The 24,961-nt window shown below is 38.0% G+C and overlaps 1 protein-coding gene and 1 long non-coding RNA gene across 6 annotated transcripts in view; one reads left to right on the forward strand and one right to left on the reverse strand.

The window, feature by feature from the left end:
* Nucleotides 1-24,572, reverse strand: part of cv-c (crossveinless c) — a 103,696-nt gene extending 79,124 nt beyond the window's left edge. For 2 of the 5 annotated variants that reach the window (XM_017171000.3, XM_017171006.3), the window contains exons 1-3: nt 24,466-24,572; nt 23,149-23,436; nt 16,507-16,550 (exon numbers count right to left, since the gene is read on the reverse strand). The gene's annotated coding sequence lies outside the window, so the exon portion shown is untranslated. Of the gene's footprint in view, nt 1-16,506; nt 16,551-23,125; nt 23,437-24,409 lie in introns of all 5 variants that reach the window. The other 3 variants (XM_017171001.3, XM_070287237.1, XM_017171004.3) reach the window with 3 other exon arrangements.
* On the forward strand, nt 3,440-4,076 carry LOC108077611 (uncharacterized). Its single transcript, XR_001770810.3, has 2 exons — nt 3,440-3,546; nt 3,613-4,076. It is a non-coding gene; the product is annotated as an uncharacterized lncRNA (long non-coding RNA).
* Nucleotides 24,573-24,961: the final 389 nt, after the last annotated feature.

The following is a 24,961-nucleotide window of genomic DNA, read 5'->3' on the forward strand; positions in this document are numbered from 1 at the left end:
GTGTCTACTCATGGCCTAAAGGCCGGCCCCAAAACTTTTTTTTGTATGCCATTAACTAACAGTGGCCCATTTTCTAAGACAAACACACACACAGCCAAATCTCGACGCCCCCACATCCATCGGAATGGAATTTTAATTGGAATTTCATTTGATGGCAAACCATAAAGACCAAATCCGATCATCTGGTTACTACTTCTGTCGGTTGAGGAGATAACAGATAAATGCAGAATTTGTAGAATTTGTAGAATTTGTAAAATTTTCGATAGTAAATACTAGACATTGTAGGTGGCGATAACCTAGGTCGGGTTCTTTGTTTGTTTTTGGTGTAGATAAAGTCATTGAAATATTTAGAGATTGAGAGGGTTAATTAGAGGAAGGAAAAATGAATAAAATAAGTATATTTTCTTTGAAAACTATGGTTTATATTGTGCCATTTAAGACCAATTTAAATCTATGAAATATCAATCACACATTTCCAGCTCACAATTTTAATCAACTCCCCTCTTTATGCCTTAGATTTCTGTTTACTTTCCGTCGAGCATCAAATGCATTGCCAAATATTATTGGAAATATTCATGGCATACACAAATATTAATGCAGCCAAAGCTGAAACCAAACCCAAAAGCCAAAGCTAAGACCCAAGTCGCGGCTTAATTAATAAAGCAAATACAAATATTTTGCTATTTGCCCGCTGTGTGTGCATTAAAGCCCAGTCAAACTTATGCAATTCGAGTGCAACAGCGACAACAACGACGGCCATAAATTTACACATTGTCATGTGCGCTGGTCTTTTGTGGGATATTATTTTTTCTCAGCATGTTTTTCGCCTTTATCAGCCCAAGTGTCGGTTGCTGTGGCAGCCTTTTCTAACAAATTCTGTCGGCGAATTCGTGAAATATTTGCGTGCACAAGTGTTTTTATTTCGGACACTGTCAGTCGAGAAGGAGCTGCGAGATACGAGTACAACTATATGCATCCACCTGGCTCTCGAGCTTGTAGGTGTATCGGTAGATAGGTTATGTCACCTGGTTGCCGGGAATTTTTGAAGCCTGACACAGGTATTTTGCACATGCAACCAGCTGTGCCGGGTCCACCTTCCAGTATTTTTTTTAGACGACCTTCAGCATTTGGTAACAGCTTATGATAACTTTTAAGAGATACAGCGATTCCTTGGCCACAGATGCACAAGGTCAACTGCATGAATATAATAAAATCTCCAGGTTTTTTTATATTCATTACAAATCAATATAAATCGAAGAGTTATAAAAAGCTGGGCAGACCATAAATAAATAAGAGCCCGTTCACAATGAAATGTCCCAACTCTGGAGGAGAGCCGCAAACTGGAATTGCCGGGTGAATGGCTGCTGCTGCTGCTGCTGCATTGATAACCACCACCGGAGATGTGTGCTCTCGCCTAGCACATAAATCTTTTCACACCCAGAGAGACGATCGCCACAAAACAACCGGCCAACAAAACAGAGTGCACTCGAAGAAATTATCTCAAGAAATGTTAAGAGATTGTGCTTTAATCAAGGGAAGCTTGAATAGATCGTATTTTATAATCTTTAGCGTTCTTTCTTTGTACTTGACAATGTGTAAGTTTAATTTTTGTACCTTTCATCATTTAATTACAAATTTATTTAAACAAAATTAGTAAAATAATAACTCAAAAATGGTTTATAATTATTTATTACTAATTAAAATTACCCCCACTTTCTCCCAGTGCATCCAACCGGCTTTGTATCTGCGCAAAGTGCATGTAGTTTTGAAATTTGAGCTACGCATGCGACGACCACAACCAAGCCCAGCCTCAGCAGCTAATTACTAGACCAAACCAAGTTCTGGAAATGAGTAAAAAAAATATACAAAAAAAAAAAAGGAAATAACTAAAAAAAAATAAAGTAAAACCCCGGCACGTTGTGTGATTATCGCTAGTCATAACTTACGACCAAAAAAAAAAAAGCTGTCCCAGTCGCGTTTTTGTGTTTTTAATTGGCAAAACGAAGCGGCGTCATGATATCATATTGTATACTAGAAGCGATAATCATTTATTTTTAGCCAAATTGACAGCCACCGAGAGCGGGCCGATAAAAATGGCTAATTAAAGTGCGAGAGAAGAGGCGATAAGAGGGGCACACGGACCAAGATACGGGGAATATAGCCTCCGGTTATTCATATATATATTCGTATTTCTGTAAACAAATGGCAGCAGCAGCAGCACTCCGGCTTATCAATCTCAACTCATTTGTCGCCTGGTGTGAATGATTGCCACTCGATGGTTCAAGGTTCATAGCCAATGAATATTGTGGTTTTTGAGGAGAAAAAGGAAACATTTTCACTTATTTAAAGTTTTGGATTTCCTATTCATTCATGCCAACTCACTCAGTTTACCTTTTCTGAATCGGAAAAAATCGAATCAAAGTCGAACCAGTGCGTACAACATTGCGTATGATTGACGGGCGAGTGCACCCAAGGAGAAATTAATGAAAAAAACCTAGAGAGCAACTTGCCGTAATATGAAATTCACCTTAGAGCGTGGAAAAACGCATGGAATTCGTAATGAAAAGGCAAAAAAAAAGCTACAAAAATGAATTGTAATTTCAATGTTTTTTATGTATGCGAGTAAGTCTATGTCGGGAATTGCGTACCTCGAAAATGTTTACAGTATTTTGCTATTTTTGTTGGTGCATACACGGCGTATGCGCAATCCGGGCAGCTTTTTCCCCCCATTTTCTAGTTGTTTTTGTTGTTGTATTTGAAAACGCATCGTGTCGTATGGCAATCAACGCGCACAGCTGGAAACTTCTAAGTTTGTTTACACAACAACAGCGGCATCTTGAAATGGGCAAAAATTGAGAAAAAGTAAAAAAACAAGCTTAAAAAATAAATGATTTTCCATTTTTTTTCCCGACTGCTTTTTTTGGGCAAGTCCAGCGAATGTTTCTGCTGCTGGTGTTGTTTTCGTAGTTGTTAACATTAACGAGTTGCCAGGCAGTGAGCAAACCACAAACAAAAAACACAAAAACATAATAAAAACTTCCATAGCCATAATATTCGTACGCATGAAAGGCGGCGGCAAGGAGACTCTATCAAGTAATCCCACTTTGAAAGTGAAACAAGGGGCCTATTAAAATATTAATTTATGTGATATTTCACATTTGGAAATGTTGGAAAATGGAAAAGTGTTTTTCGCAAGGTCTGAAGGCAGGCCAGGAATTTTTATTGGGTATTTAAAATGATATTTAAATGTATTTTCACTCAAAATAAATAGATTTTAGGTGGTTACTACTTTAAAAATATATATACAAATATTATTACTGTGCTTTCTTGGAAACCCTATCAGCTGCTGAAACCCAGTTCATATGAGTCAAACCCGGGCTGATAAGTGTTCTTTGACTTATCAAAACTGAGAATGGCTTGCTGCTTTCAGTTGCCTCTCAAGCGTTTGATTGTCAAGAAGTTTTACTTTGTTCAGCAAAATGAAAATAGTTCAGTTCTTGGGAATTGTCCTAATGTGTCTGTTCCTTAACTGCTTTGCCTCGCCTGGTAAGCTATCTCTTAGTTATTTATAAAATTAATTAAACTCTATTTTAAGTATATATAACATTTTAGGTACTCAACCAGATTTGAGGCCAATTCCTCGTTTAATTTATAGATTAAAGTCTGGTGATCATAAACAGTTTAGAAAGCCTATTCAAGCTGCTCGTATTTTATTGCATAAAATGAACCTGGCACATCTTCATTTAGAATTATTACGGGCAGCTAGCACACCCCAAGGATTGCTCTTTGAAATGAACACAATTGATCAGGTTGCAGAGATCTTGGAGAGATGGAAATCATTGGATTCCTATTCAACGGGAAGCTTTTATAAGAAATATGAACTAACACAAACTAAACAGCGTTTTACTGAATAAAAAAAACATTTGAAAAATTATAAATTGTTCATTCAATTCTTTACCTTATCTAAGAATATTTTGTTATTAAACCTTTTTATAGATTTTAGCTTTACAATTTGTTTCATTTCTCTCGATGTATCATATCTTATCTCTAAATAAAGGCCACCAAGTTTTCCAATACTTTCATTCATTCAAGGAATTCCATATGGCTTCCAATGAAAGTTTGCTTATCAGAAGAGTATTATTATTATTATTATTATTCCTGATAGCAAGTACGTCAGCGATTTGCTTTTGCAGCTGCCTTGAAATCCAAATACAAACTACAAAATATGAAATCCTATCTGGCATTCCACATTCACCCACATTCGGTGGATGAGATACTATTTAATGCAGTCGCCGAAATGTAATTCAATACTCCAAGAGCCGAGTTCATGAGTAATGCAATGCGATGCATCGCACCTTGACTTCATTTGCCGCTTCTCTTTTTACCTTTGAAAGTTGCAACGAAAACAGAATTCACACGACAAAGGTGAAGAGAGAGAGAGAGAGAGAGGGGCGGCGTCGGCGCTTAGCTTTTTTTTTTCATTCAATGTCAAACCGAAAGGTGAACTTTTGGGGCGAGAGACAGGCACACACACATACAAACAGCCAGGCAGGGGACAGTGGGAACCCCAATCAAAGGCTATATCCCACCATAAATCACTAATGACACCAACTTTATCTGTCTGTTTAAACAGCCATAAATTCTACACTACAGAAAAAAAACACCAAGATCGGAAAGAGGCACAAACTAAAAGGTTCTAACACCTCCTCTCACTGCATTCATAATTTATGCCATCTTTCCAGACAGACGCTCTTTGATATCAAATTATTTTTGCCGCCACATGAGTTATGATGCTTTGCATCCGCCAGCCAAATTGCCTCAAAAAAAAAGGGGCTCTAATACCAGTCCAGTTTATATGCGATATATATATAATTTTGTTGTTTTTTAAACACTAATCTCTGCCTGTGGCTTCCTGTTTCAAACTTTAATTAAAGGAGGGCACTGGGAAAAATATATTTAATATATAACAAAATCACTTAGAGCTATTAAACCAAGACTTAAAATAATGCAAAAAATATTATACGACTTTCAGGGAATTTTTTAATTATTGTGTGGCTTTTCAGGGTATCGCCGGCAACACATGTTTTTTGTTTTCAATTTCTCAAGCTGAAATAATCTTATAAATTCAAGCCACTAAATATTAATATATTTCAGTGTATCCCTGAACAAACCAACAGCTTACGTAAACCACAATATTTTGTTATTTTGCATAAAAATTATTATAATTACACTCATAAATAATGAGAGACAAAAGTCTCGGTGCTCACAAAGATTAGCTCACACATTAACATCTCAAAGACCGACGATAAGCTAACCGAATTGGGTCTTGGGATCTTGGGATTTAAAACCGATAATCGAAAGCAAATTGAATTAATAATACGCGGGCCAATAGCTGTCAGCATAACTTTGAGTTATTGTATTGGGGAAAAATCGTCATAATTTCCACTAATGTGCCACGCGAGTGAGTCTCTTTCAGCGTTTCTATCGAAAAGAAATTCGTTTCTGTTTCTTTTCAAAAAATCTTTCCCGCTCTCTCAGCTGCTTTGGTATGCCAAACGTGGTTGTCAAATAAAATGTCTATGTTTATGAGACAGTTTAGCGATTAAAAACGTGAAGGGAGCGAACAAAAAATCCATTGAAAACTGCGTTTCGATGTCAACGAAAGAGATTAGAAACTGAACCCGGGAAAAAAATATTAAAAGGGGGCAGCAAATCGAAAATTATATTTAAATGTAAATTAAGCGCGTCCGAAATTACTAAATATAAGTTATTTTAGTGTTTTAAGTAGTGAAAGTAGCAACCCATGGGAGTGGGTGCGAACTGGGGCTTAAAACTCGTGGAGTTTTTGTTGAGGAGGGTTACGTCAGACCCCGTGGCTTCTTCTACTTTATAATTAGGGTCTTAAAAAGGGTCGGATGTGGGCGTGTCCCCTGGCACACGCACGGAAAATTTATGCAGGTATCTTTAAAATATTTAAGGGTGAGTTGTCAGCACTTTTCCGGGGGTTAAGTATTATTGTTTGTTTCCCTTCCGAAGAAAGGAAATATAGAAATAAAAACAAAAATAAAATGAAATTGAAATGGAAGCAATTAAAATGTTAGACCAGCATAAGGTTTCCATGGGGGAAATACCACCATGATCGCTTACAGCTGTGTGTGTCTATCGCCAAACATTCATTTCGTGTGCTCTCAGCAACCACAAAAACTCATTGCTAACAAAATGATCGACGATAATGCAGGAAAAACAATGGCTAAAGCAGCAACAGCAGCAACAACATTGTCCCGCTCGAGTCTCAAAAACCCAAGACAATGTCCCGCATTTAGCGACAATTAAGAAATCAAACCGTGGCCTGTGCCTGGCAATTGTAATGAAAACCGCTCACCAGGAGCACAATTCAAAGCCGGCAGCAGCAGCAACATCTAATAGCCGCCACTGGCTGGCATGGCATTTGCAACAGTAGCAATCCCTGGATGACAGGCCACGAGTCCGACTTTCCACTCTAATGCAAATGTGCAATTAAATTGTTGACGGTGCCCGCTCCGTTTGGCTTCCAATCAAAATTGTGCGATCGTAGGACCAGGGTCTTTCAAAGAGATCAAGTGAGCGTAACGACAAAAGCGCTGGCAATAAATTGTAATTAACCTTTTTTTTTTCGTTTCTATCTTTTATTTGTGGGCGGTCCCAAGCCCATAGTTGGGATTCCACACCGAAAAACTGCCATTAAATAAGCATAAAAATTGCCAGAAAAAAAAGTACAACCCTAAAAAATGAAAATAAACGATAAGCCAAGAGCTCAATTTGATGTGCAAACAATTGGTCTCACTTATTTGCCAAATTAATTGCTCGTCTCTGGTTTTTTTATGACCCATAATTAAATGAATTTTAATGGGAGCCAGAAGGAGCCCCCAAGTTCTCGGCATAGCCAAGCGAACCCGGCACAGATATAGAGTACTTAACATTAAGCAGCATGAAGCCACCACATATGGTTACAGTTCAGTAATTTTCATTTCATTTTCGAGTGAAAAAATCTATGAGCTGGAGAGATGTGTATCTGTGGGTCTGTGATTGTATGTATCTATGTGTAGACACACACGAAATCGCATCGGAATCGGAACGGGTGTGTCATTATTTCAACTGAATCCATGCCACATGCAATGCACAATGCACAGAGAAAAAGTCTATGAGGTAAAATTTAGTTATAATAGGAACTAATTTAATAAAAATTTTGATTTTTCATATAATTTTTAAATATAATTACCCGTAAACATAAGCAAATCTCTTGATTCCTCAGGGATAAAACCACACTGACAAAGCCCCAAGCAGAAACTCCACAAACTAAGAATTACAAATCAAAACATATTGATTTTATGGCAGAGTTCTTTATGGAATTTATCCCTTAAAAAACTAATATTAATTTAAATTAAGTTCCATTACATTTCTCCCTGTGCACACATCGCTATCTCTCGCCTTTTGCCAACGATCCCAGGGACAACGACGGGACCAACGTGGGCAGGCCGAAACATTTTGACAGAACAGTTAGTCAGCTTGGCCTTTTGAAGACAAGGTGTTGCAGAAATCAATAGAACACTTATTTGGCCACACTTGGCAAGCAATTTATTGTTCAGCTCAGGCCTAGATCGTTGCATAAATTAACAGTCGACTGTGGGCCAGGCCAGCGTGCAGCTGCTGGTATCTCTCAGCTACACAGAGGGAATGGTAGTATCTATGCTAAAATCTCGATGCTGCGCTCAGGTTTCGATGGCAACTAAAAGTCTACAAAGTAACTAAAAGCTGCTAAGCTTGTGCGCAATTAGAATACCCAAAAGCCGGTTGTTGTTGCTGTTGGTACTAGTTGCTGTTGCTGCTGCAATGTTGCTACATGGCTACACATGTTGTGCTGGCGGAATAGTTGGCCAACTGCTGCCCGGTTGTTTGTCCGTTGGTTCGTTCGTTTGTTTGTTGGTTTGTTTGCCAGCTTGCCATACATCTAACTAGCTATCTATAATTGAGCAGATTGCGCTGCTAACCTCATTGCAATCGAGAGCCGGCGACGAGCTCTCTCAGACAAACTGACTGGCCCAAGTGACTAACTGACTTCAGTTGAGTGTTGCACTGACTAAGGCACTGAAATAAATAAAGGGGAAAGTCCAAGAAAAGTACTAGAAAATATTATCTATAACCAAAAGGGAACTCCTGACTTATTTTTAGCCGTAAAATATGGTACCCTTTGCAGCAATAAAATCATAGGAAAATTATAGAACATTTCTAGAACAATTATTTGATTTTTCATGCTCTAAAAATTATAAATTTTAGATCCCCTAAAATGTAATACAACAGTTTCAAGTCCTAAAACACCATATATCCCATCTAAATCCATCTAAAATTTCTCTCTCTGTCCTGGATGTTGCTGCTGCTGAAGTTGCTGGTTTGGTCAGATATCGCCCCAACATTTGTTGGTCACATTCTCTGGCCAAATCCGTGTGTGAGTGTGTATAAATTGTAAACATGCGGACAAGTGTAATTTAGTTGTTAAGAGAGAGAAAGAGAGATCGATCGGCAATGGAAAGAGACAGAAAGAGAGAGAGTTCTCATTGCATTGACAACGCGCTGACTTGTACAAATTGAAATTTAAAACGCTCCTTTTTGGCCAAATGCCAAACTGGTTGGCTAGATGGTTGGCCAAAGTGGCTCGACCGCCTGCCACATTTATTTAAATTGCAATTAGAGTGCCAGACGCGACTTATAATTAGCTTGTTGGCGGCTTAATTAGCTGGCACACACACACGAGGCCTAAGAACTGGATGGCCACAATAGATGGCTAAAAGAGAGCTAGCTTTATTGGAGTTACTCTCAGTGTGTGGAAGTGAGTGTGTGTGTGGCTGTGTTTATAAAGCTGAAAGTCGTTAACCTTCGTTGTAACACATTCATCATCATCACTCACCTCGCCAGCAGCAGCAAAAGCAACAGCAGCCGCAGCAACACGCACTCACCGCAGCAACTACAACTCACACACAGCTGTAAAAAGAAGTCGTCTTAATCTTAAACGACGTCTCCATCCATCTCAAAAGGCAGCATCAACATCAGCTGCTCTTAGCCAGTCCTCTGTGTTATTTTCCTTGGTCTTTTTGTTTGCCTGCATTTGAAAGCAAGCAAGGAAGTTGACTGAGCGAATGACGAATTGACGAGCGCCGCCGAGCACTGAGCCACCTAAGTAACTCACAAAGGAACCAGAACCAGGCTAAATTCCAACTGAATGGAGGGGAAAAGCTCTCCCCCAACCGAGAGCAGCGATGGAAAGCATTCGAAAGTGTCACGTCTAGAACTAAATATGGGGAAAATTGGGAACACAACAAACACACGACCAAGACGTACATGGAGGCATTCTCCAGTGCGTGGTCTTGACACTTTCTCGAAGAATGCAAACAGTGAAAAGGTTTGGCGGATGTTTGCCCAGATCCGAAAACAAGCAAGACTAACTGTAAACCATCAAACTAATGCCAACAAAAAAAAGAAGTAAGCAACAGCAGCAGCAGTTGCTGCAGTGGCAGCTGTAGGAGGAACCAACTCTTCGCGAGTGAAATAATTAAAATTCCTTGCTCATAACTTCCGCAATTAAGGCTGGCAGACAAGAGGCCCAAAGGAGCAGCAGGGCGGCAGCAGTCCTACACTCCAGGAGCCGACGAGGAGCACATCGAGAAGCCGCCACATCAGCGGCAACAGCAGCTAATTTCCACGCACAGTTGACGCGATCCGAGGCCACTGGCCAGCATGTGAGTTGTGAGTTGCACTTCACAGTGCCAGGGCCCAGAACAAGTACACTGAGACAATAGAACTAACAAATACTATAATAAACTATAAAAAACTTTAAAGAAATAAGTCACAAATTCTCTTTAAGATCATAGATATTTATTCCAATTCGATAGATTCCGATTTAGCCAAGACTTTGCAGTATTTTCTGTGATGTTAGAACCCTTTATTTTCTACCAGTGTCCCTTTGGCTGACTGTCAGACATTTGCAACGCTCACCGGCTGCTAGCTAGCTAGCTAGCTGACTGTCTGCCACTGTGGATCGGATGGGAACGGAGCGGAGCGGAGCAGAGAGTGGTGAGTATCTTTGAGATACAACGCATGCCACACGGAACACGCCTGCACTAATGAAGTAATTCATTGAACCGTGCTACGCCGGCGTGGCCTGCCATTGCCATTAGTTTAGTGTTGGCTGCACTCGCTGCCGCTGCTCCTGCTCCGATGCACATCACCCACTCTGCACCCCTCAGAGCCGCCGCCCTTTGTGTTTATGCTTGGCATTTTAATGCCGCTAAGCCCTAGCCTTGTTTGTTTGCCAGGAAAGGAGACAGACGGCGACTGCTGCTGCTGTGTTTTTGGCAAACATCTGCAACCCGCTCTGCGAATGTCCGTTCTTCCTGGATGGCACATTAGATCACTCTCTGACAGGCGGGGCCAAACGCTTGGACAGTTGGCCGCTTGACCTCGCCTTTAAAAATGAAAACATCGAACCGACAGCCACTCCTCGGAAGGGGATATACTCGGATCGGGGTATTATCGGCAGTCCGGCCAAGCCCATTGAGAAAAATGTCTTTGATAATTAAGCGGGTCGTCGTTGTAGTTGCCGATCGGTTCCCATCCGCGTTCTCCTAACCGATCCTCTTGAGCTAAGGCACAGCACTCCACACACCACTCACATTCTAACGATTGCACTTTTACCGAAAAGCGCAAGAACTTTATCTGGCATGCCGCTGGACGTTGCCGCCAGTCAGGCAAATAAAGTAGCCTCGAGGCATTGAGAGAAGAGTGAAGTGAACTCACTGGGAAAAATTTTGATAAGGAATAATAAGGAATTCTAGTAAAATAACTGGAAAAGAAATGGAAAGCCATAAGCTTGACTATGAGTTGTGAAAGGAAATTGGAAAAAGGAGAGTCTTTGGTTTGACTAAAGAAATTTTAGGTTTAGTGTTGAAATTATCAGTTGGGAATTATAAGAAAATATGGAATTTCTCTTGGTTAATACGGAAATTTAATAATAAAATTTAGAATAAATAGATAATATAAATACAAGTTTTGAAAGTAAATGAAGATGGGTGGTATGAACTTTAGAAATTTTAGGAAAATTTTACTGAAATTACCACTTGAGAATTATTTGAAAATTTAACACGCCTTTTGATAAGATGGAAAGCTGATGATAAAATGGATTAAAAGACACAATTGCAAGTTATAATACCTCTTAAAAATATCATAACACTTTTTTTAATTTTATTATAAAAATATTTCTTTTAATCTCAGTGTAAGATGGGAGAATGGCTTGGAGTGGTCAGTCGCATCATCTTAATAGAAATATGCGTGTTTGTGTGTGTGTGTGTGTGTGTGTGTGTGACGGTGCTGCTGTGTTGTGCATATCAAAATCCATTAGTGGCTTTTGTAGAAATAATCAACAACGACAAAAAAATAAAAAATAAATGTGAAAATAAAAACAGCAAAACTGCAAAACGTTGTCGGCAGACGAGATGCATCTGCACCCTCTCCTCTCCTCTTTCTAACTCTTCTGCGGTTTTAGCGGTGGCCATATCCATATATCCATATCTGTGGCCCGGCTAAGTGAACATTTGTAATGGTCAGTCAGGCGGCCAGTGGCTCGTCTATCAGCAAACGCGTTTGTTTGGCTGTCCACACAGCGGACTGGCGGATACAGATACAATGCACAGAACGAAATTGAAATTGTATTTTAACAAAAAAAATAATACCCTAAAAATTGAATCATTATAAACATAAAATAAACCAAAAGAAATTTGAATAAAAAGAGGGAACTGATGAGTATCTTGACTAAAAATCAAAGCATCTTCAATTTGCAGACAAACATTCATTAGTTTATTAATCTAATTACTATTATTAAGTTTTATTTATATAACCAAATTAATTATACATTTTTTCAGTGCACATCTATAGGAGTCTAGGAAAGAGAACAAAAAACTAAAGCCTACAGAAATTGGCTGGCATCTAATCACTTGTTTTCGTTGTTCATTTCAAACAGAGCGTGTCGCGGGCATTTTGTAAAAAATAAAAATAATTACAGAATGCGGTTGGCGGAGCTCCTCGATGGACGCTCTTCATTATCATGCCGCCGCCGATCCAGTGCTCGCGATCGGTGGTCAGTGCCTCCTCCTTCAGCCATCCATCCACATAGTTGTAAATAATTGCATTTAATTATAAATTCTATAATGAGTGAAGCGGCGGGGTATTTTTTATTATTTTTTTTTTTTCGAGCTCATTCAGCCCCACTGGCGATTAAATTTATCAGCGTCAAGTGCTGGTGATTGACTTGTCGGCATGCAAATATGCTCGCATATTTGCATTTACTTGGCGGCTGTAAATCATAACTCTCAGCTAGATAATTTACGGCCCTGTTCCGGGCTTCATAATGTAAACAATGTCAGTCGAGGTGACGTTGCCTTTGCATTCCTGGCATACCTTTTCTGGAGACTCTGGATCCCGCTCTATATAAATTTAACACTTTTCATTCATAAAACTTTGGAAAGTCGTTAAAATCGCACAACCATGTCTCCCCAGATATTATTTATGCCAGCTTAGGTCCAGATTTATGCCCATTTCGACCTTAACCAATTTATTGGGGTATTTATAAATGGCGACATTTGTAGCCTTTGCAACTCAATCGCTATATAAACTTTTTACGATCCGATGAAAATAACAGTCGGCGGGCATGAAAAACGTGAAAATTAAATCAATTCGGACAGGCCAGATCGAGCCAAATGCTGATTGCCGCGGATTTGTTATTTTATGGCCCCAAGATCAACGCAAATTTTTGTTTTTCTTTCGCCTTAGATATATCTTTTTTCTTTTTGTAGACTGAATTATAAATCTCTGGCGAGGAGAAAAGGAAAAACATTCAACTAATTCGCTGGCAAAATTTTGGCAATTGTTCAAGGCTGACGCACAAGTCAACCGGTGGTCATCGTTTGGGGTATAAATTACGTACTAATTTTTTGAAAAAATGACTAATGCCATTTCTTGTCACATTTGGGTATAATTAGGACTGAGACACCCACAAATCAAAGGGGATGTCAATAAATTCATATTTTCCTTAGAGCTTTTAAGATAAATAATAAAAAGAAGGTTCTAAGATTTTTATTCTATAATTTCCCCTACATTTTCTAGTCACGTTTCAATATAATCAAATAATTAAATCTGGAAAAAACTACTAACCAAATCAAGATGAAAGTTCTGGCCAAGTTGCAGCTACTAAAGCCACTGAAACTACCAAATTAAAGCAGCCAAGTCTCTCTGAAGCCTCTTGGCACATATGTTTCTCTATTTGTTTGGGTTTCTGTATTTGTTTATTTATTTGTATTTGCTTATCAGCGGCAAGGCGGCGTCTCTAATTAATTTTTTCTTCTCTAAAAATCGGTGGTACCTATACATATATATGTATATTTTTCGATGGCCAACACACAGATCCGGTCCGTAGCTGCCCACATGTTCGTGTATATAGCCGGCAAACTAATTAAGTCACAAATACATAACGCCAGGTTTTATCAGCCGAGAGATAAAATTTACAAAAAAGTGGTAAAAGCAAAAAAAAGAAACAAACCGAAACGAGAAAGAAAAACCAAATGGAACTAGCCCCGGCGCTATCAGAGTGACTCTCTAAAAAAAAAAGAGATTATCAAGCAAAAGGCCCAACAACAAGCTCGTTTTTTATCAGTGGCTAATGAACGCCAGTGATAAGCGCGAAAGAGAGAAAATATAAATGGAAAAGAGAACTCTGCTCTTACGCCTCCACGTGTGAAGCAAAAATATTTAAAAACAAATAAAAAATATATTTCCGATCGGCCATCGAACGGCCATCAATCATTGCTCTCAAGTGTCCCGCAATAATATTTATAATAACTTTAAAACGATTTTATTTCGCTGATGCCTTTCAACGTTTTCAATTTCATTTTTTCGGGGGCCCCCTTTAATTGCCGAAATCAATTCAAAAGCCAGTTGAACGCGTTAAAAGCAACTACAGAGGCAGCAAATAAACAAAGTGAGGTGCTGGGGGAGAGCTAAAGGGGTATATAAAAAAAACAACCAAAAAATTTCAATAATTATTAACAAGACGACGGCGAGTTCATTAGCGCCGCGGGCAACCGAACCAACTGCTACAGTTCTGTGTGTGTGTATATTTTTAATGAAAAACACAAATAAATGTTGGGTAATTAAGACTTGTCTCCCTCATACAATGTATGGTGCTCTGCTGGCGGGTTCTGGGTGTTTAAAATAAAATCACTAAATGAACGTAATGTACGTGGCGCAGAGAGAGAAATAACACTCGATTGGGTCATACGAATTTTTGGCTAATTTCGTATTAGAAAAATAAGGTTTTTCTATGTATTTAAGAAAGGTTATTGTATGACTTGGTAATTGAGAAAAGATAAGGGGATTTTCATGGTAAAATCCAGCTAAAATAATTAAATATTAAATCAATTTAAAACTAATTATAATCCTAGGAAATAATACATGTAAAAAGTATATTTTCCTTTCTGAAACCCCTAATATTCAAGTTTGAACTCTAGCAGTATTATAAGTCTTTCGAAATCCATCCTTCTATTACTCCTCCCCATCTATCTATAATATCTTCAATTAAAATTTAAATAAAAAAGTTTCCCTCTGTGCATTGTTGGCTAAAAGGCGTTCCAAAACTTGTTCGACAACTTGTTTTGGTCTTTACATATCGACTAGAATCGCGACTCAGCCCCATATACTACTACCATATGCGATAATGCTGCTGCGAGCACATGATATAATATAATTGGAATGTGCCGCATACAAACACACCGACATAGGGGTACTACTTATATTCGTTTGGAAAACTATCTGCTGCTTTTCCACATCCCCACCACACACACATTATCAAGTGTGGCTCGTACCCGGGGTACTACTATGGCTGGCTTACCGAGAATCATGCTCGGGCCGCAGTAAATTTCCATAAATTTACATGCCATAAATCAAATTGAAAATGTGTTTTCCTCCGATGATGATCGCAGCTCTTTTTCCTTATCTCCAAATGGCTGTCTGTCTTGTCAAGGGACAGCCCGCTGCTTCTGCTGTTGCAAACTAAACACGCTTCTTATCAGTCGAGTTCAGTGCAGTTGCTGCCTGACAAAGTGCAGTCAACTCGGGTCTCTTCGAGCTGCATTTCGATGACTAAGTTCTGAGCTCTTCGAAGAGCAAAGAGCCCACGCACTCGGAGTTTTCTGTGTTTTTTTAAGCGTTTTTTTTTTATATTTGGTTAAACCACGACGCCGCAGAGCAGACAGCACAAGAATGGCAAATGCTGACGCCGAAAGCGATGAACTCATTCAATTCTTCATTCATGCAACGGCACAGCAAGACGAGTAAGTGAGAATGAGTGTAGTTTCATGAATCGACCAAGAAATACTTGGTATTTGTGAAGGTTTTTAAAGTTATTTTAGATCTATTCTATGCACTATTATAAGATTGTATGAAATTAGTAGGTTCCACGACTACGACACTCATAATTCAGGACTATTATATGATCACAAAAGAGCTTCCCAAATTGTATGGTCGTAATTCTAATAGATCCTGAATTCAAGGAAATAACTCAAAGTTGTTGAAGACTTAATAAAGAAGGCATTATGGGTTTTTATGGTTTCCGATCATAAGCTTTCCTGATATACCAACACTAAAAATGTCTCATAATTTAAAAAATGTATGATTAATAAGGCTCAATGGCTTACACATTAAATTAAAATTGCCTAAAAAGCTCACATACCAAATTTCAGAACTGTATCTCTTTTAGTTCCCAAGATCACATAGGACATTCTGCTTAAATTATATGTTACAAGCCCTCTCAAGCATCGATTATACCCTTTAAGACTCCCCAATTCCCAGGTATTTAAAACAGACAACAGTCTCTTTATTGACTGCCCGCTAAAATGTTCTGAGCACGCCTAATGGACTTCTCAGCTGTCTCTGTGGCAAAGGAAAAGGCGCTGTTGCAGCGGCAATAAAACGTGCAAAACAACAGGAAATTTCGAGCTTGCGTTGAGGTTCGATCGTATGACTAATTCGCACTCAGTTCGGTGATAAAGTTCACACAAGGTACCTTATATTTGCACACGCTTAGTGCGGAGGTGCTCTGCTCCCGATGCCTCGCATGTACTTCTCAAAAAAGCAATTGCAGCTTTTACTGGGCAATTACGTCACCGACGAGTGGCGAGCGTCTTTTTAGTGCTGTCTGTCAGCTTGTCAAAAATAAAAAATGAAAACAACAAAAATTGTTAAATTTTTTTTGCGAGTTGGACCGACTTTCTTATTGCATTCGGCAGACGAATATATGTATAAGTATGTCTCTGAGTCAGTCAGCCGATCGCATATGGCGCTATTTACTATATTGGCTACAACACTTGATAGCACTCTCAGCGAAAATGCACGTCTACGAGAAATGTTAAACTCAGCTTGAAAACTTACGATTCTGACATTGAAGAGACCAGCCAAGAGTCAAGTCAACCGACCTGCAAAGAAAGGAATATGAAAAATTAGTTTATAATTTAAATAAGAAAAGGAGTAGCTGTGAAGAAATACAAACATTCAAAATTGTTTTGGGAATTAGCAATTCTAAAGAGTTTCAGAGGAGACTCGTGATCTGGGGATTTCACTTTCTGAGATGAGATTATTATGGCTGAGGGTATACAATAATTTCGAAATTTGCCAATGAAAAGGTGGAATTTATTGGCAACTGTAAAAAATATATGTATATAACCGATAACCCCAGCACATGGCAAAGACGATTAGACTATCAGCAATGAGATCATCCCACTTGAACGCTAAGGTCATTTGCCATTATTTTTTATGATGGCGCCTCATCTCAGCTCATTCCATCTACAATATTATGTTATAGGAATCTTTATAGAAACCTACAGAGTACATATAGCTTCTATTTACATTGCCAATCGCGCGTTTATCACGTAGCCATGATTCACACAAATTCTAATCGCAGTAAAAAACCGATGGTTTGCAATAAAAATTACCAGGGGAAAATTAATCAATTATCGTGCGCGGCGGCGGCAGGCGTGTAACTGAAATAAACAACAAACTTAATTAAAAACCAAAAATGGGGCGCAAAAGTAAACAAACCGCCCACACAGAAAGCACGACACTCACTCAGGAACTGCAGACTGCACAAATTGAAAACGGAAAAACAGAAAAAAAGAAAAATCTGAGAAAAAAAAACAAAGTAAAATTTAAAAGCGAATTGCACTTCAGCGTACAATGGCCATAAATATGAAATTGTATGGTAAATTAATGCTATTATAGCGTCTAAAATCCAACACACAAGAAATAGAAGAAAAATGCTTAGAAAAAGACCAGCAACAACGGCTAAATAAAGAGCCATATTTGAAGACCTTGTACGTGGGCTGCCTACACAACCAGTTCGCGGTTTTCAGTTTATTTCAATTTTGTGTGTGCCTGCCGGTGCCGTGTGTGTGCGCCGCCAGTCTGACTTGGCCCAAACCAAGTTGGCCCGGTCTGGGCCGGCCAACTCCATCTCCGTATATACTACCCAGCTATAGCTTCATTTGTGCACGGGAAAAAATATTAAAGAGTTCTTTGATGTATAAAATATTATATAAAAAATTGTTGGAAAGATTCTAGATTTTCCCTGAGGAAAAATCAATAATTTAGTAGAGATATTTAAAGATAGAAGAAAAAACATAAATAAAGACAGTCTGAGGCTACTAATTTAATGTTTAAGAAATAGAAAAATAGAAAAGAACAATGCCTAAGACATATTTAATCCAAGTGTCTAGAAGCTTGTTGTTTCTTTTTTTTTACATTTTAAGACCCTGGATATATTTATTATTATATATTAAAGTCAAATTATAGTTTAAATAATATTTATATGACTACAAATAAACCACAAAAATTGCATTATCATTTTTAAAACATTTTAAAATACATATACCCTTTGATTCGATTGTTTAGACTTTCAAAAGGCCATTTAAATATATATTTTATATTTTTTAGACCTCTTCTTAGTCCCTTCTTTCTCCCTGTGTATATATTATACTACCGACTGACTTGTAGCAACGTTTCAGTTTCTTAGTTCATACGTATACACCTATATCCACATACATATGGCGGCAGCACTTGATTTGCATAACAAATGCAGCACCAACAAAAGCAGCAGCAGCAGCAGCAAAAGGCAAAAGCCATCATCCAGAGAAGAAGTAGAAGCGGTGGCAGCTCCAGCGAGCCGTGCCAAAAACAAAAGCCAACTAAATTGTTGCAAAAAAAAAATGTATAAAAATATATGTAGCGAGTCGAGCTCAAAATTCATCAAATGCGCACCCAAGAGTCAAAAGCTCGTCGCGCTCAATTACCAGAAATTTCACTCCATTAAGACACACACCTCGCGCGACCATAAAAAGTGAATGTCTATCATTAAGACAATTTTATCCAACGCTTTTTCGTGGTTTTTCTTCTTGCAATTTTTTTTTTTAGTTTCTTTCTCTTGGTGTCTTGTTATGTCTATTATTTTTTTCTCCGTGTTTTGCATCCGCTTGAACCAGCACTTTTCCATTTCCGCTTTAATGCCAAATTAATTGAGCCTAATTACGGCCAATTGAGTGCCACGGATTAGATCATCAGAGATCATCGGAGATCACCTGCCGTGACTGAATTAGTGATTTTTGCCAAAAACAGAGAGCTGTCCGAATGGCGACGGGCTAATAATAAAACGAAATTAATAACCCAGTTCGTTAAGAAATGCTAATTTTGCTCATTTTTAATGACGCCGCGACGCCCTTCGCCGGCAGGTGAGATATTGCCACCATAATTTCTAAGGTGACAAAAAAATTGACACCTACGCACCAGAGCTGAGAGACGTGTCAACTAAAGACAAATTGGCAAAATTTCAAGTATGCCATAAAGGGAATACCGGTCAATAATTCTACGTGTCCAACAGAACTGCGAAGGGGGCCCTTCGGGTGTTGTATACGCATTTTATTTGGGTGGAAAAAGGGGAAAGGGCTTAGTTTTTGGGGCCATTAGTCAGCGGGCGTTGATTGCGTAGCACGGTTGTTGTGTCCGCCCCGATTTGTTTGCATTTTCACATTTATTTATCAACAAATTACGCTGTAAACAAAAGCAAACAGACCGAGTTAGCTGGCGAACGAACGGACATGGATGTGAGCTCGTATTTGTACTATGGCACATACCTCAAAAGTCCGGCCAAAAGGTTAATTATGCAGCAACGACTGGGAATTTAACAATACTATAAGTGCACAGAGAGAAATAGTGGGGAATCTACTGCTTAAGCAGTATATAGAGTTGCTTGGATGAAAGTTTTGTCTTTAATAAAAAGTAGATCTTGGAATGAATTAAAAGCAAAAGCTCATTTTAAATAAGAACAATGTCTTAAGCTTTGAAAATACAAATTAATAAAAATACAATTTAATTAATCAAGAATTTCTTTATAAATATATATTTTAAAATTATATAAAACTATGGGAAACTCCAACTAACTTTGAATTTAAACTAAAAAGAAAATAGGAACACTGATTTACAAGCTTCACAATGACTAAACTTAGAACATAAATATATAATAAATACTATATGCAAGTCATGGATTTTTCTCATTATTTAAAAATCTATTCTCCAGCTTTAAAAGCATCTAAAATTAATTATTTCTCTACGTGCACGTACACACAATTTTTTTCCTTCTTCTGGCGAGAGAAGTTAGTCAGCTCGTCAGCGCGGTTCGTCAATCATTTTCTGGATGGCTTACATGAAAATCGTGTTTGGTTTTTTCTTTCTTTTGATTTTCAGATTGTTTTTTTCTTTTCGTTTTTTTTTTTTACTCTGTTAAACGTTTTCACTGCATTTTTACAGCCAAACAAATTTTTTGACAAGCAACTGACAGAAATTGACAAGCGGCCGAGCAATGGGCCAAATGCTTCGGGACCAAAAAGAACTCTCAGAGTCGCTGTGAAAGATGGTTCCAGCTGTGAAAAGGTCAACATTCAGTCTGGACTGTAGACCGTAGACTATAGACTATAGACTTATGGACATGCTGCTGGGACCCTGTGTCGTGCAGAGTTATTGCCTCGTTCATTCGTTGTGTGTGTTGCCTCACTTTCGAACCGAAAGAAATGAAAAGTGTGGCCTGAGAACCCGAGAAAGGCATTTCTTCGGGCTAATATTGACAAATTAAATGCAGGTTAATGTGTCTTTAATGTTTTCGTTTGCTTCTCGGTCTTTTCTCTATCTCTTACTGGCTGAAGAGAGAGATTTTTAGATCCTAGAAAATCCATTCCATTGATGCAACATATGTGCGCGCCGGCAAGTAAAAATATACACAAAGATCGGCGCGTATCTTTAAGAACCAAACAACATAAAACGCACAGATACACAGATACGTTTGCGGATACGGTGCAGAATGTGCGTGTGTGTGTCCATATGTGTTTGTGGAAAAACTGGCAGCCAAAGGCAAGGCAATTCAAAAGTCATTGAGGCGCAAAAGTCAAGCATAAATATTTCAAATAATGTTTGCTGGCCCCGCTGGCATTGGGTCTTGGATCTTGGATCTTGGGACCTGGGTCTCCCCCCTCCTCACTCCTTTTCCCTCCAGCTGGGTGTGCTGTGTGTATGCCAGTGTGTGTGTGGCATAATTTGGTGAGAGTTCGAGTTCAACAGCTGAACAAAAACAGCACCGAGCACATTAACTTTGAAATAAGAACAACACCATAGAAGTCGAAACGATACAGGGGAAGAAATTACGAAAAGTATCTAACAAAAATTTAGATTCAATTAATTGAAAAAAGTCTTTTAAAAGAAGGTTTCTAATCTATGATTAATAATTTATTTAAAATCTTTATAAATTTGAAATGTAAATGTATATTATACGAAATATTTTCAACTAACAAAACTCCTCCTAAAAAACGTTCTACTACCAATTCTTGCTGTGTACCGTCCCAAGACTAGAGAATAGAGAACCGAGCATAGAGAACCAGAGAATTTGAGAACCAGAGGGGAGCTCACACCGCAGGCTGATAGGAATAATTTCAAAAGCAGACACAGGGAGAGAGAAAAACATAGAGAGATAGAGAGAGAGAGGCACCGGCGGCGGGTGTTTCTGTAATAGACGATGTCTACGCTGATGACCTCAGTTAAAAATAAATAATGCCTTACATTGTTTGGAATTAGTGGCTGCTTTTTTTTTTCGTCGGACTCCAGATTGTGTAGATCTCTCCCCGAGATTCTTGCCTGGCCGTAAGTTCAGGGTGGCGCTCAGTGGTGATCGGGGATCATGGAGCTAGCTGCTGGCAACAATAAAGCCAACATGGGGCGCCCAAACAAATCATTTTGTCAACTCAGCCAGTGTACACGGCAGCTGGCAGCATAGACACATGCATATTTGTGTAAATTCTTGTACGACATTTATCACACACACGAAATTGATGAACCTGCCCCGCCTGATAAATGTTTTTCTGAACGGCAGACAGGGGAAAGCGATCGAGTCGGCAGAAATCTGGTAGAGATTAACTTCTAAGTGAGAGGATACAAAAAACTTGGTCGTTTTTTTAGTTTTATTTTTAATTAAACCAAAGCTGGGGAGATTTCAGGGAAAGATTCTTACTAGAACGAAGGGATTGAAGGTTTTATATGATGGGAGTCTGTTTTATATACAAATTTAGAGGGTTTTATATAATTTATCTTTATATTCTTATAATGTATCTTTAAAATTTTAAAAATGTTTAAAGAGATTTTAAATTGATTTTAAAAGTACATATTATGTAAGGCTTAGAAATGAATTCTGGCTTAAGTAATACATTTATTTCTAAGCTTTGGAATTGATTTCTTAATTGATTAACCTTTGATTGATCTTTGCGTACTTTTTTATTAAAGAAAACACGCTTAAAAATCCTACTTTAATATCAATTTAATTTGAAAATTGTATTGAATTATAAGGAAAATAATTCTAATAGAAAATCAACTAGTACTTTTTTTGAAATTTTATTAAACTCAACTCAGTTTATGAGGTCTTTCCCAGACAGAGGAAGAAACCGAGCTAGCCGAAATATTGTTTCAGTTTTATTTACCTGAAATTGGCTGGTTTATCAACCACCGAGCACAAGTGTTTCGTTGTGAACTTATTTACATACATATCGGTACATTTGTGGGGTAAGACACAACAAAGGCAGACAACGAAACAAGTTTATATACAAAGGTAGATATATATAAACATATAAGGTGGCTATGGCTATAGCTATGGCTATGCTGTAAAATTAAAAACAAAACACAAAAAAAAGGGCGAACCATATCGAGAGCGTGGCTGTTATGGCAGACAAAACGGGTCCCCTGTGCCGCTCAGGGGTTTAAGCGATCGACACCACCGATGACGCACCATATAGAACCGGAAATTTCGTTATTTAGCTCTGTGCTGGCTCCGAGTTCTCAATAACTATGCAAATCAATGGGCAACCGTTGTTGTGCACACACGGTCGCCATTCCCATGAAATCAAGAACAACGGCAACGAATTCAAAAGCAAGGTAAATAATCCAAACAAGGGGTAAAAACTACCACCCAACAAGAGTGTAAACAAACTGCATGGCGATTAAATGATTTATGAATCGAAAAAACCGCAGCAGCAGCGGAAATAAACCCAGAAAGCCCCGGCCCAAAAAAGCGATCGGAGATAGTAAGTGCTGAGAACTTGAGAACTTGAAGCTTGAGTGATGAAAGAGCGCGTCGGGGCAGATAATGCCAGCGACTAACTAACTGTAAACATATATTATATAGGTTATCACTATCGTTTTCAAGTCAAGTCGGCGACTGACAAGATAAACGAACTAAGAACTAAGAGCTGAGAGCCCGAAGCACCCAGCTAGTATCTCTGTTGAGTGAAAGTGACCTACAGGGGAGGGGACTATCACCGAAATGTATCTAAGCACTGACGTTTCGTTCTAGGAACTCCCCCAAAGAGGGAGAGATAAACACACACACCCATAAAACCGGCAGATCTGCAGATCTTTATGGGTCTCGAGATATCTCCGAGGGTTCCTTATTCCACTTTTGTTTACACACCTCCGCAGATAAGCTCTGTTTACCTTTTTTAGATGCGTTTGCCGAGAGAGTATCTGTAACTTTTCTTGTTTCACAACACCAACGAAATAGAATTTCGCTTTTCGTATATATTTCACAAAACTTTTTGTATAGAGATTTTATATATTTCTATTATTTCAATTTTTAAATAATTTCTTTGCTTTTAATTTCGTATCGTTGTTTCGTTTTTTACTTTTAATCACTTTTATTTATACTTTTTTTTTGTTTTGCGCTCGTTTTCAACAACAACATTTCGTCATGTTTTTGTTTTTTTCTTTTTTTATTTATTTTTTCTATGGGGCGTATGAAAGATTTTTAGTAAACGTAATCGAAAACAAAAGCACAACACACACGCGTTCTCGTTCTCTCACGCATTTCGAGCGAAAGAGGTGGGTTAGGAGGAGAGGAAGCGAAAGATAGGGGGAAACAGAAACACACACAACACGAACACACACCGAACGGAACCGAACCGCAAAGAAAACTGATTTTTATGCACTATTTAGCTTAATACTTTTTCCTGTTTGTAGTTTTTTTTTTACAGTAAACTCTCAATATTAAGCCACAAAAAGAGGTATATTTTAAGGGAAATAATTTAGAGACTACTGTAATTTTTTTAAAAATATCAATAACATTGTTATAATGCTAGAAAATAGATAGAAACTGCTGAGAAACATAGAAAAACGAATTATTTATTCAGTTCTCAACTAGAGTTTGCTCTATTTTTTATTATAAATAAAAATATAATCCAAAATAAAGGATTTAAAGCTTATCTAAAAACATTTCATCAATATTATAATTGTGAAAGATACAATACTGTATTTATTTGAATTCAGTTATTAAGATACTTTTGGAAAATTCCGTGAAAATATCTAGTTTACTTAGGGATTTTCTGTTTCAATCTATTACAGTTCTTTATTGTTTTGTTAATGTTTAAATTTTAAATAAAAAGTTCCCATTAAAAAACTCCCTAGTTATTTCTCCTAAGGGCTAACTGTAGAAACCGTGCGAAATTCAAGCCAAAATATGCGAGAGCAGCATGACAAACGATGCGTTTGTTTTGTTTTCAAACTGCAATTTCCGCGCTCGGTTTTTTATTTTATTTATTTACTTGTTTGGAAGCGAAAAACAAACGTTTTCTTTCTTATTAAATCGAGGGAGCGAAAGAGTAAGGTACTCTATATGTGTGTGTGCCTCTGTTTATCGCGGTTTGGGTTCGGTTTTGGTTTTGCTTTTGGTTTTCTCCGAAAAATTCGTTCACGCCCGTACCGTTCGTAACCCATTCATAAAGCGAATCCCACAGATACACTCGCGCGCACACTCACAGTTTCGTATCGCGGTATCGAACTCGGGTGTTTTGGAACTTGGGGATCCAGAATCGCTATTCTCGCAACTGCCTGTGTTTTTTAGACTGTTCACGACGACGCTCTGCGAGCGACTGTTTGAATTTTTTCGAAAAGTGCGCCACCGAACGTGTGTGTTCGGTTCGTTGTGAGAAACCAGAATTGCTCTCTCTTGCAGTGCTCTTTAGTGTATCTGAGAGATACTCTTTAGTTGCAGGTTTTGTAGAATCAAAACAATGGTTAGAATTGTGAATTTGAAAGTGTTTTAAAAACTACAAGTTATAATATATTTATAAAATAATATATGGATAATGAAATATGTTACTTAAATAAGTAATTAATTAAATTAAATGAATTTTAAACCATTAAAATATATATTTTTATGAAAATATGCTTGGTTTGTTAAACTTCTTTTAAAAACAATATTCTTTTTTAAAAAATAATTTAAAATCCATACAATTCTCGCTTAAATTGCTAT

The sequence above is a fragment of the Drosophila kikkawai genome, chromosome 3R (genome assembly GCF_030179895.1).
Source record: "Drosophila kikkawai strain 14028-0561.14 chromosome 3R, DkikHiC1v2, whole genome shotgun sequence".
NCBI classification, from domain to species: domain Eukaryota; kingdom Metazoa; phylum Arthropoda; class Insecta; order Diptera; family Drosophilidae; genus Drosophila; species Drosophila kikkawai.